This window comes from Apodemus sylvaticus, chromosome X, assembly GCF_947179515.1.
Source record: "Apodemus sylvaticus chromosome X, mApoSyl1.1, whole genome shotgun sequence".
NCBI classification, from domain to species: Eukaryota; Metazoa; Chordata; class Mammalia; order Rodentia; family Muridae; genus Apodemus; species Apodemus sylvaticus.
The window spans coordinates 147,633,952-147,646,134 of NC_067495.1; positions in this window are offsets into that span (position 1 = coordinate 147,633,952).

A 12,183-nucleotide genomic window follows, 5' to 3' on the forward strand; every position below is an offset into this window, starting at 1 on the left:
AAAGCCCATCTTCCAAAAGAGCTGTCAGTTGCTACTTTTCATTGCTAGGGTAAGGGACAACCACAGCGCACTTTGGCTCAATGCAGCCACGGAGGTCTCAGGGGTCATCCAGATGTGAAAAAACACAGGAATATCTCATTACATAATTTCTGGAGACTGGCTCAGGGTGGATACAAACAATAGTACTTATTTGGGTACTAATCTCAAAAGCAAAAATGCTAATGGAAGGTCCTGGAACAGAATATTGGGGTCTCATGTGAACTCACTTGTGCCAAAGCCCAGTAATTCCCAGCATAAATCTACCTACCATTTTCTGCCTTTGCCTGAAAGTATTCCCTAATGAGAGCTTTCAATCCTGAGGCTTAAATGGGCATTTGGTACCGAGGACTTTTTTTTTAAAAAGAGAGGTAAATTCACATAGAGTAAAATTAACCATTAGGTGTGTGTAATTTGGTGGTATTTAGTACAAATACAGCACTTGCCACAAACATAACTTCCTTGGTTGTGAAACAGTTTTATCACCTAAAAGGACACCCTGCACCCACCTAGCAGCTACCTAACCCCTCAGCCTCCAGACCTTGGCAACCACCAATCTGTCTTCTATAGATTTCCCATTCTGGACATTTCCTATAAATGGAGTTATACAATGTGACTTTTTGTATATAGATTCTCTTAGACAGGACACTGTTCTGAGTGTCATCCATTGTCCTACTTTGTTTGTTTGTTTTTTTTTCTGTTTGTGTGGAAAAACACTGAAACGACTCAGGAATTTTTAAAAGAGGCATTTATTTAGCTTACACTTCTAGATCATGGCCCATGACTGATGAAAGGCAAGGCAGGAGCTCAGGGCATGGATCTGGAAGCAGGAGCTGAAGTAGAAGCCATGAAGGAGCACTGCTTACTTTCTCAGATCGCTTTCTTATGCTATCCACAATCACCTGCCTGGGGTTGATACCATTCTTGGTGAACCAGGTTCTTCCACATCAATCATTAATCTGGAAAACGCCTCCAAAAGACTTTCCCACAGGCCCATCTGATAGAAGCACTTCCTTAGTTGAGGTTCCTTCTTGCCAGCTGACTCCAGCTTGTGTGAAGTTAAAAAAAAAAACAAACAAACCCAAAACCGTGCAGAGTCCATATTATAGTATATGTTGTTGCAGCAATCCTTTGTATTGCTGAATAATATTTCTTTGTGTAGCACTAGCATATTTTCTCCTTTCATATGCTTGTTGGTAATTTGTGTAAATAGTGCACCTATGGACACTGATGTTTTCAACTGAACATGTGTTTAATTCTTTGGAGTTTATCCTTACAGGTGATATTTCTGAGCCATATAGTACTTTTATATGTAAAGAGTTCTCTGAGGGTTGTCCTGGGAAAACCTGGGAAATGTGTGCCAAGAAGCAGAGACCCAGGAGCTGCAGCCTTCAAGCCTCATTGTGCCCCATCCTAGAAGAACCACAGAAGATAGGATAAAAGCCTGAGTACATGTTCCAACTGAGGTTTCCCTTTGCCCAGCAGGCAGTGGATGGATTCCCTCACCTCAGAGGCTGTGTGCAACAGATACTAATTGCTAGAAGCTACATCAGAAGCTATGATCTAGAGTCAAGGGGGCAATGTGGGTGTGAAGCTGGGAAGCTGGGCAAAGCTTCCCAACAGGCTTCCAGAGGGAGAACCAAATAGGGGAAGGCAGTGCTTGCAAGGGTGCCTCCACCAGGCTTACTCACCTTGCTCTGAACCCCATTAAGACCAAGTGCCCTTGTCGAGAGCAGAGCTCCTGCTTTGGTCTCTTGGGTCTGCTACGCTGAGCCTGAGCCCACATGGCTGGGTCCTACTATATGGATGATCCTGATAGCCTTTCAACCTTTGGAGCCAGGCTTTGTCCTAGGGCCACTGAGCAAAGACATACAACACATAACTGCTATGATCCTTCACTGTGGCAAGCCCTGGGCTAGGAGCCAGGGATTCATTCAGTGAGAGTATATTTACTCTGGCATTGGCTTTGTCTCCATGTGAGAAGGAGCTAGACACTGAAGATAGAATTCCGAAGAGCCACATGAAACCTCTGACCTCAAAAGCCCTCATGAGCACTTGAATGGGAAGGAAGCCCCTGCCTCTCCCCCGCAAAAAAAATTTCCACCTACTTGACTATGTGGGATCAGAATAGCAAATGATATTCGAAGGTGCACAGTGACTGAACGTTTGTGAATTTCTTATAGGAAGGGCAAGTGTGTAGCCACTGTTGAATATTCACACCACTCAGGCAGCAGGGAAGGCATTCTCTGCTTGGACTCCCTTTGTAAACTTTACATACCTTGTAAATTTTGAATACTTTGTAAACATTGTATACTTGGTAAACTTGGTAAACCCTCAGTAAGGAAAAGTGGCCAGGCCCTGGCCTGAGGAGCTCTAGGAGCCAGGCCACTCCCACAGACTGTTATAACTGAGTTTCCAGGCTCTGTAATTGTCACAAACTTTGTCTCCAGTCCTCAACAGGACCCTCCCCAGATTATGTTAATTTTAGGTGAAAAGTCTGAACAAAAGCCACCAATCCCTGAACGTTCCATAGCAACTGAAACCTGAGCACAAAACCCCACCAATCCCTGAACAGGAAAACCCACCAACCTGGGCTCCCCCAAGCTCAGGTCCCAAAATCCCATCAGTCCTCACCCTGGAAATCTCTCACCTTAGAAAGCTTCCAAGAACCCTATATAAGCACTGCCCTTTGTTCAATTCTCTGCTGTTTGTTCCCTCCCAGGAGCACAGGAAAGCAGTCCTGGACTCATCCCTCCACACCCTGGGCCCTCCAATAAATCTCTTTCATGAGATTTACTGCCTGCTATAACTCTCTCATTGGAAGAAGACAAGAAGCACTGAAGAGAAGAGAAGCAAATGAGAGGGCCTGAGGAGCCTGAGTTCCTCAATTCAGCTGGGAATACCCTCCCCTAGGAACTGCAGCACCTCTGCTGAGGAGGCTTCCTGGGCTCCTGTGTCTTAGGATCCCTTTTCCATTGGGACACTGTCCCACCTCAGAGCTGTGTGGTTCCTGGGATCCTTTGTCTCAGGATACCTTCTTATCCAAGCTGAAAGGCCAACAGCCACAGTAGAGAAAATTTGGTGGTTGTTCAATAAGATGACGATGAAGTCATCAATTGATGTGATCATTCCTCTCCTAAGTATATACCCAATGTAACTGAAAAATTATGTTCACACCAGAACTACTGTACCCATAAATCAGTAGCATTCATAGTAGACTAGGCAAGAAGTTAAAAAAATCCAAGTCTCCAACAATTGGTGAATGGACAAAAAAAATGTGGTCTATCTATATAACGGAATAATATCCAGCTAGAAAAAGAAACGAAGCACTGTCGCATAATCCAACCTGATTGGCCCTTGAAGACATTATACTAAGCAGAAAAGGCCAGACAGGAGACAGGCTATTACATGAATTCATTTGTGTGTAATTTCCATAGAAATGGGGGGCGGGGATGGGCAACTTGCAGGTTGCCAGAGACTGGAGCAGGGAGGGATACGGAGTGCCTGCCTAATGGGTGTAGGGTCTCATTTTTGAAAAGATAAAAATGTCTTGGAACTAGATCAAAGTGATAGCTTCATGGCTTTATAAAACTACCAAATGCCAACACATTGTATATTTTAAATAGTTGATTTTGTATTCTATGAATTTCATTTTAATGAAAAGCGAATGCATCATTTGAGGTGTCAACTTTAACTCAGGGAGGTCAACAAGGAAGTGACATTGAAGCTAAGGCTTAGAAGTAATGAGTGAGGGATTCAAGTAGACAAGAGGATGCAACAGACTGGGACACAATTTTTCCAGCCATGCTAGGGAGACAGATATACTGAAAATAGTAAAAGAACCATTCTAAGAAGAATAGGGAACCCATAGGGGGTGCTTAAAGTTCCCTGAGCCCCAAAGATGAGGAAGAATCATGTAACCCCTGAGCTGGGCCAGCAGTAGCAGAGAGAAGAAAGGGAAGGGAGTGTTAAACTCCCCGGAATCACCATTTCATTACTCTTCAATGAATAAATAGGGAAACTGAGGACCAAAGCAGAAATACAAGACTCATAGAATAGGGGTAATGCTGGTTGTTTAGGCACTAGTTTTGAGAATGGAGTTTAAAGATGAGCTTCATTCTCAATTCCTTTTTCCTGTCTGGGCTTCAGTTTCCCCATCTTTAGAATGAAATAATAACACGGGTCTATCAGAGTCACTGTGCAATTAGAGGCTGTGTAATCGGTATTGAACTATGTCTTAGCTGTCTTGGCTTTTCCTTCCTTGCTCTGCAGTTCAAGTGACATAATGAAGTGACCTTTGTACTGGAAACATAAAAGTTCTCCAGCAAAAGAGTACCTTCTAAAAAAGCACATGGCTGCTACATGTCTCACCCAAACAGGTGAGGGTAGGGGCACCAAGTACTCACAGGCCCTCTGAAGATAATCAAAGAATATTTAGGCTCAGTATTAAGAATAACATAGGATGATATTTCTGCCATGCAGAGAAAAAAATTAATGCTACTGTTTTGACAATTTAAAATGTTTGTGGTGGCAGCAGGTTTTCCTACACTCAAGGTTTATTCCTTTTCAGTCCCCAGCATATGGACAAGCTCCAGCTAAGCTTGCCAGAGCAAAGGCAGAAGATTGGTTATATTTATTTTTCTAAATAAACAGTGGATAATCTTGTAGTGTATATATGGTCCAAAGGTTTCACAGAGCATACTTATGTTTGAAAAAAGTGTTTGTTTAGCAGACACTCAAATTGAACTTGGGGAGCCTGTATTTGTACTTGCTAACACTGAAAACCCTAGCACCAGTCAATGCAGGTATAGTTAGACCAATGCCCGGCCACAAATGTGGGTTACTAGGCAAATCATGGGGGAGGGGGCAAAGCCTGTCAGTTCAGCCATCCTGTGGACAGTGCTGAAACAAGGAGACTGCCAAGCACACAGGATCTTCTCAGTGCTGGGCCAGGGAGGCAGCTGAAAGGATAGAAATATAGTTTCCATACAAGTTCTGCACCAGTTCTGAAAGCAATTGGTCTTGATGGTGGCTACTTTCCAAACCACTACCCAGATTATTAGCCCCTGCATCTCTTCCTCAGAACCATCTGAAGCCTTTGAGCTCAGCCCTGCCCAGTTTGGGGAACAATTCTAGGCAATTATGGTCTCACAACAGCAGCTCACTTAGCAGAGTTTCCTAGTGTCCACTGTGCACCACAATTCCACCAAAACCCAACTTGGGAGACCAACTCCTTTACTGGGCTTACTCACTGAGTATGGATGATCGATCAGTTATAAGAGTATAAGTGACCCATAAGCAGACAACCATGCTACCAGAAAGTCTTCCCTCAGCATGGATGATCGCTTCTTAATAGCTGCATAGATGGAGTTCCTCCCCTTAGTTAACCTTCCCCAGTCTATTTACTCTAGCATCTCCTGATGAGCTGGCACAGAAGGGAGTAGCTTCAATCGCAGGTGACGGCCCTGTGAAAATGTTTATCCCTCCTTCTATGAGGGAATACAGTCAATGACCTGGAGCGCGAGAGTTATTTGCAATTAGTTACAGGTGTTCTACAACAGGTGTCTCAGATTCCTGTGCCAAAACATAGAACACTGGGGACATCTGGGGAGGGAGGAGTCCACTGTCATTGGTGCAAGAAGGCTGAGTAGATACTCAGAAAATGTTTCTAAAGGATCACATGTCACCCAGTAACAAGTTCTAGGCTCATTTGCTCACCAGTTCATTTCTTCATCAACAAACACCTCCTTAGTACTTTCAGTTAGTAAAGTCTGGGCTGGGTGTGGGAGAATCTAGGGGTAATGAAATTACCATGCATGGATAGTGAATGGCCCTGGATACCTTCACTAATCATCCTCTCTGGCTCCAGGCATGAAGGACAGGGAATGTGCTGAGGAAGCTTATACCTGTCACAACACAAGGGTTGCCTTTGGGGCTGAAGACTGTTTATCAGGCATCCTGAAAACAAGAAAGAATACAAGCCTTTGCTGGTGACAACCTGAGCACAGATTTCCATCCAAGAAGTTCCCTTAGTTGGCCTGTTTCCTCTGTGCTGAGAAGTCCCCGCCAGGTCCTTTAAAGTCATTAACTTCCAGGCTCCCACACAACAGCCAACAAAAACCTCTGGCACTCCAAGGGGCCAGGCCAGAGACCCTGGACCTTTCCTTCACAACCAGGAGTCATCAGGGAGCACTCAGACTGGTCCGTATTTAAGTGGCATTAGAAATTCCTAGGCCAGTCTGTTCCTTGATTCTGTATCTCACCACTTCCTCGCTGGTCACAGAATTCCTGCTGTGTTGGGGGGCAGTTACTGAAGTTCTAACAGTCCCTGTGCCTTTCCTCCCAGTCCCCAGTGTCAGTTCAGTGTCCCTCCCATCCTGTCCATATGGTGGGGCCAACCTGGTGGACTCTAGCCACTTCCCTGGCCCTGGCCCTGCCCCAGACTTCTTCACAGTTACGTTCCCTGCCTTGTCCAATCTAGTCACTTTCTCCATTTGGCTGCCAGCCTAGGTCACAGATGGCTTCCCTTTTAAGTGAGCCCTTTTCTCTTCTCCCTCAACCAATCTTGTAGTCACCTCTGGCAGAGAATGAAACCCTCCCCCGCTGGCTGCCTTGCTCTTCCCCCTACTCACTGTCCACCCAGCTTGGCGCTGTGGCTGGAGATGAGGCCTCTGAAATGCTAATGGAGGTAGGAAAAGGTATTATTGCGGGAAATATGATAGTATATTGGTCAACTGTGTATACAACTGCTAATTTATACCCTACATGTCCACTGAGAGCAGGGACCCACCCTTCTAATTCATGAAGCAGGCCAGACACCCTTTCTTTTCACAAATCACCTCCCCCCCTTTGAACTTACACAATTTGAGGCACTCACTTATTTATGTTGACAGTTCTCTGAGATAGTTCTGGGGATGGAGCTAAGTTAATGGAATGTTTACCTAGCATGAAGTTCAAGGTCATCCTGGCTACATAGTGAGTTCAAGACCAGCTGGGTTACACAAAATTCTGAAACAAAGAAATAAACAAGAAAAGAATCACAGTTTTGTTTGTTTGTTTTTTACTTCTCCCCCACTCGGGTCATGCACATGGTAAAGGTTTTAAGTCCCAGCCCCAGCATTCAAGAAGCATAAAGCCCTCTGGGGAGTAAAACATGAAAAACCTATAATTATAGTGGCATGGGTGTGAAGATGGAGGCTGCACTCTCTGAGAATGCCACAAAGTGTGAGATTGGAGAAGGGCAGAAAAGCTCCCCCATAGCTGCCACCACCACAGTCAGTTCATTGGTCTCTTGCCCAGGTGGCTTTAACTTGCTGTCTGTCCCAGGAATCCTTAAGCTGGGTGTGGAAAGACAGGTGCCAAATTAAAGACATGAGGCTTGGTTACATCTGAATTACAAACAGTAAGTCAACTTGGGTAAAAGGACAGTCCAGACATTGCATAGGACATACTTATGCTGAAATCTGTGTTGGTTTGCATGATATTCAAATAATCATGCTGGGGTTTTTTAAGTATTGAAGCTTTGTGGATAAAATGTGGGAATAGGCTAAGGTGAACTTGTTTTGGGTTTTTTTTTTTGGTTTTTTGTTTGTTTGTTTGTTTGTTTGTTTTGAGGCAGGGTTTCTCTGTGTAGCCCTGGCTGTCCTGGAACTCACTCTGTAGACCAGGCTGGCCTCGACCTCAGAAATCCGCCTGCCTCCCAAGTGCTGGGATTACAGGCGTGCGCCACCACGCCCGGCTCTAAGGTGAACTTGTATGGGAACAGTGGTGCCGTATTTACCAGGTTGTCTAGGATAACAAGTATCTCAACCTGTATTTCTTTTAGAGGTTCATTTGTTGCAGCCCTATTTATAATAGCCAGAAGCTGGAAAGAACCCAGATGTCCCTCAATGGAGGAATGGATACAGAAAATGTCGTACATTTTCACAATGGAGTATTACTCAGCTATTAAAAACAATGAATTCATGAAACACTTAGGCAAATGGATGGAACTAGAAAATATCTTCCTGAGTGCGGTAACCCAGTCACAAAAGAACACACATGGTATGTACTCACTGATTAGTGGATATTAGCCCATAAGCTTGGACTACCCAAGATACAATTCACAGACCATATGAAGCTCAAGAAGAAGGAAGACCAAAGTGTGGATACTTCAGTCCTACTTAGACGGGGGAACAAAAGGTAGAAGGATCCTGGGAGGGAGAGAGAAAGGGGAGGGAAAAGGGGGGGCAGGATCGGGTGTGGGAGGAGATGGGGGAGGAAGTGCAGAGGGTCAAGAAACTGAACAGAGGTGTGTAGCAGTCGGGGTGGGGAAATGCGCATAGCCACTAGAAAGTCCCAGATGCTAGGGAAGCAAGAGGACCCAACGGGGATGACATTAGTTGAAATATCCAACAAACCGGAGAGAGAACAATACGCAGTGGTTAGGCATGCCCTCTGTTGAGGGATGGGGTCACTCACCAATATCAAAAAATGTTAACTCAGAATTGCCTCTGTCTGAATGAAATGCAGGGACAAAAAGTGGAGCAGAGACTGAAAGAAAGGCCACCTAGAGACTGCCCCACCTAGGGAAATATCCCATCTGCAGACAGCAAACCCAGACACTATTGCTGATGTCAAGAAGTGCTTGTCAACATGAGCCCAGTATAGCTGTCCCCTGAGAGGCTCTGCTAGAGCCTGATCAATACAGATGCAGATGCACCATCTCTCTGAGCATGGAGACCCCAATGGAGGAGTTAGGGAAAGGAATGGAGGAGCTGAAGGAGTTTGCAACCCCATAGGAAGAACAACAATATAAACCATCTAGAACCCCCAGAGCTCCCAGGGCTAAATCACCAACCGAAGAGTACACATGGAGGGAGCATGGCCAGCTGCATATGCAGCAGAGGATGACTTTGTCAGATATCAAAAGGAGGAGAGGCCCTTGGTCCTGTGGAGGCTTAATGCCCCAGCATAGAGGGAGGTAGGGTGGAGAGGAGGGAGTGGGTAGGTGGGTTGGGGAAGCACCCACATAGAAGGAGTGGGGATGCGATAAGGGGTTTGCAGAGGGAAAACAAGCAAAGGGGGAAACATTTGAAATGTAAATCAATAAAATAACCAATAAAAAAGGAATGTAACATAATATACAAATCTTATACAAGGAAACTACTGGGACATGACATGTACTGATGTATTGATGTATCAAAACATTTAGGTTTGATGAAATAAAACAGTCTCAAAAAAGCTAAAAAAGAAAAGTATCTGTAATTCTTTAGTTAGCAATTGGTGTCCAACCTATTCTTTTCTCAAGCAGGGGTAAACCTGTGTGATAAAAGCAAGGAGCTCAAAGGGGCTCAAGGCCAGGTGTAAAAATGCATGTTTGTAATTCCAACACTTGGAGAAGCAGGAGGATTGTTGAGAGTTTGGCTGCACAGCAAAATGGAAAGAAATGTAGCTAGTACTCAACTGGAATCCTTGTCCCTCCTGGCTAGTATTCATGGTGCTGGAAGAAGCTGCATATACTACTAGAAAAGTATTCATTAATCTCACCGAGCTGTGAAAGCTTCTAGCTATAATATGGCCACCAGTGGAACAGCGGTGCAAATGGTGTGGGAGGAACCAAGGCCTGTTCTCTAAGATCCCACACTTTAGGGGAAATTCTATTATTATATTTGTAAATGGATACAGCATCAAAACGACTCCAAATTACTTATTGCTGTACTGTCATCAGAGAAGCTCCTTACAGGAGACTGCAATGAACACAGACACCTGCAACTAGTCAGTGTACAGAGAAGAGACTGAGAAGTGCTCAGCCCTAACCCTTACAATTTTTCCACCATCAAATCTCAGGAATTTACATGGGAAAAGTCTAAGAGCCAGAGGTGGTGGATGACTTCAAAGAAACAGTGTACACAGACACAGGGTAGATGTACATGTAAATTCAGTTGATTATGACAACATGCAGAAGTTCCTCAGAAACTCAAACCAGAAAAAAACTTTTAATTCTAGCATTCAGGAGGGTTGATGGGCATGAAGTTCCACCCCTAGCTGAAAAGCTATTGACATTTGATTGACCTCGGGAGAGAGAAAGTCAGTTTTCTCAAAGAAAAATATTGAAAAATGGGAAGGACAGGAAAAGAAAATGACAGAAAAAGCAAAGAAAAGAGAGGAGAAAGAGGAGGGAATGAGAAGGGAAGTACAGAAGGAAAAAGAAAGAGAAAGAAAGAAGGAAGGAAGGAAAGAAGGAAGGAAGGAAAGAAGGAAAGAAAAGAAAGAAAGGTTTAAAAGCTACCATCCAGGAACAGTGATTCAAGGCCTCTCAGAGGTGGTGAAATGCACCATGTTGTGGGCAAATTCTGGCTGCCAGTGTGCCTCCCCATGGGGATGAAACAGTGAAGATTCTGAGGGCAAAGCAGAGAAGGGAACGATCTAGAGCCTGGCCAGGGGTCAGCAGAGAGGCCTGAAGGGGTTCAGTTGCTACAAAAACTCAAGGTTCCAGAATAGAAAGTATGACTCTTAGGACCAGCTACCTCCATCTGAACTCCTGCATCTCTTCATGACGTGAGGAAGCTTTGTCAATTTTTCCCAAGAAACAAACTGAATAGATTACATTGAAGGCTCACTCACACCAAGGCATCTCTACTGAGGTCTAAGCACATGTCCACCACAGTTAAGCCTCTACATTCCATATCTAATAGCACTCTAACCCCTAGAATCAACAAATCAGAATTTATTTTTGAAGTTAATTTCACCCCAGATCTTATGTAGCCCAGGCTGGTCTTGAAATTGCTATACAGCCAAGGCTAGCCTTCATCTTCCTGTCCCCACCTCCCAAGCCCTGGATGGAATTACAAGCAGCATGCACCACCATGCTTTGTTTATGTAAGGCTGGGGCTCAAACCCAATGCTTTGTGAGGTTAGCTAAGCACTCTCCTAAGTGAGTTACATCCTCAGCCTGTTTGTACATCTATATAAAAGTTGAGGGCATTTTAGGACATTTTTAAAGGTATAGTGCTCCCCTGCACCAGGCAGCCCTAGGAAATATGGAGCCAATACCTTCTTTTCTATGTCTTGGTTTCCTGTAGAAACTGGAGGCCTGGGAAGCAGTCCACTGGTCTTCAAGACATTGATGAATGCAGACAAAGAATAAGCAGGTGCTGGATTTTGGCTGGCATCACAGCAGGGGCATTACAAAATACATCTGCAAACAGAGGGCACAGTGGGCAAGGAGCAACCAAAAAAGCTCTGCAGCCCAATAGCCAAGTTTCAAATCTCTGAGCCACTTGAGAGCCATGTGATGTTGGTAAAGTCTCCACGCATCTCTGAACCTTCATTTCCTCATCTCTGAGATGAACACAATTGTGTGAATTTTACAAAGCAACTGTAATCAGTAAGATTGTATGTGCGAATATAAACTAAGCTAAAATATCTAGAAAATAGGCAATCTTGGCAAGATAGGGCCAAAGGGGCACGGGAACTTCAAGACCTGCAGGGATAGAATTTGGAATAAGATGATTTTTTTCATATAGTTACCTATCTTCATGCTTCATTGACATGGAGTTAGCAAAAGGGATTCCCTGGCCCCACAATAGCACCCATCCTTACAATGACCACAACTCTGGACTACATTGTAGTCCTATAGGCCTACAGAGAGAGTATGACCTAAGGAGTTCAGAATGGATGTTGGGGGTGAGGAGGTACTGCTTTTATTCATCTTTGCTCACAGAAGCTGTGTTACCTAGCCTGGTTTGGTTTGGTTAGCAAAAGTAGATGGTCAGAGTTTTTAATGCAATTTTTGTGGATGAAACGTCTTGGCCTTGAGAAAGGCAGAGAAGGAGAAAGAGTAAACTTACCACTCCATTGTCCAGACTTTTTTCAATAGCATTCTTACAGTCAACTTCAAACTGGCTGGCCTTGGACTCTTGAATTCTCCTGCCTCTACCTCCTGAGTGCTAGGACTATAGATGTGTACCACCATGCCTGGATAACCAACCCTTTCCTTTATAAAATACCTAAGCTTCAGATATTTTATTATAAAATTGAAAATGAACTACTATAGTTATTATTCATCAGGCTAATGTTTGTTGAAAAAAAAATGAGCTTCAAAATGGCTTCTACTGCTACCACTCCTTGCTGTTTTGAAGTTCCAGGTACACCGTAGATTAAATA